The sequence below is a fragment of the Meleagris gallopavo genome, chromosome 22, assembly GCF_000146605.3.
Source record: "Meleagris gallopavo isolate NT-WF06-2002-E0010 breed Aviagen turkey brand Nicholas breeding stock chromosome 22, Turkey_5.1, whole genome shotgun sequence".
NCBI lineage: Eukaryota > Metazoa > Chordata > Aves > Galliformes > Phasianidae > Meleagris > Meleagris gallopavo.
The window spans coordinates 6,333,735-6,335,445 of record NC_015032.2 but is presented as its reverse complement, the minus strand read 5'-3'; positions in this window follow the sequence as shown (position 1 = coordinate 6,335,445).

Sequence of the window (1,711 nt, the reverse complement as noted above, 5' to 3'; positions counted from 1 at the left end):
TTTTCTGCCTGCTTCCTTTCACTGTTTCTAGGGAAGACTGAAAAAATGTACTAGAGAGGAAGCGAAACTCTGAGCATCCTCTGAATGCTGAATATGGCCCCTGTGGGACTGCAGGGAAAGGCCCTGTAATTATGGGGAGCGTCCTGCGAGGCTGGGTTACACAACCAGGACGGAGAGCTGCTCCTGCTCTGTGTTAGCAGCAGGCAGATGAGGCTGTGACTCAAAATACTACCTGGCTGTTATCCATTCATTGCTTTTCATCGTTGCTGGTGTCCTCTACGCACAGCACAGACCGCTCACTAGGCTCCGAGCCAAGGCAGCAGGAGAGGAGCATGCAGGACCACAAAAGAGCCATTTGATATTGATGGTGACACAGTTCTCAGATGGCCCCAGTGTGTTTTGGGGCTGGCTGATGGTCACGCAGCAGTGCCACCAAGTGAGAGTGAATCATCCCCAGCTCGGGCAGAAGCAGCATGCCCTGATGGTGGAGCAATGTGCTGCTCACGAGCCGTTGGGTTTAGGGGATGGAGCGTTGTAGCAAACGCCTGGAGACATTGTACGGGGCGACCACACCTCTGCGTGGTGCTGGCCGTGCCCTGGTGTCATCCTGCAGGATGTCGTTCTGCTTTTGAGCTGTTGTGTGATGCTGTTGTTGGCTCTGATCTGTGCAGACTTCGCATGCTGGTGTGCTTTGCCGGGCTTTGTGCTCCTCCAGGAGGATTTATGAGGCTGCGGGCATGGCTGGATTTACATGTGGGCTTAACCTTAGCTGTGTGCTAGGGAGAATCGTCCCTATTTGGGAGCCCAAGTGTGGAGGAGTTCTACACCACGGACAAGGTCCCTGCAGCAGAGCTCAGCACCCTGTGCTGTCACCATGGCCTCTCCCTACTCCAGCAGCAGTAATCACTTCCTACATAGACGAGGAGACTTCAGCGTGTATCCTTGTTCTGTCAGGCCTTGGCTTTGAATTATTAAATAATGTCTCTGTTACGCATCACCAAGTTTGTTAGAACACAGCTACTTATCAGAAGAGAAAATAGTTGTTTCCCTGTTTTAGGAATTGACTTCATCTACTTGTGAGACTTGCAAAAAATGGAAAAGCATTTTACAGAAAAGACATCTGGAGAGGCTGAGGTTGGAAGTAGCCGTGCAAAAGCACCATCTTTCCAAAAAAATATGCAGTTCTCTGTCACAAAGTCCCTTTGGTAACTAATCTGCATCTTCTCTCTCAATCAAAGTCAACTTGTATGGGTTTTTCACTGTCTCTGAGAGCACTGCCTGTGGAGTGCTATCTTTTCCAAGGTCAGATTTTTGCCTGCTCCTTGTAGGAAGTTGGATGGTGCCTACTGCTTTGGATGAGGCTGGCTTGGAGCTGCAGCAGCCCAGCCTATGTTTCTCTCTCTTGTTCGTTTTTCTCTCGCTTGAGCAGCACTTTGCCCCACTGCCCATACAGCATCCCTGAGTAGCCCTGTTTGGTTGGACCCAGGCAGGCAATTCCCTGTTATTCCCAAGAAATACATGATGGGAATGAGTTAGAAATGGGGTCCCCCTGCTGTCAGGCTGGGGCTGATTCCCTCTGGACCATCCCTTCCTGCTCTCTTGCCTGAGCTGCTGAGCTCCCAGGAGCAGCCATCCAGCACGGTGCTGCAGGAGCTGCCTGGGGACCTGCTCGTGCCTAGAGAAGCGGGTTAAAGCAGGTTTTCACAAGCCT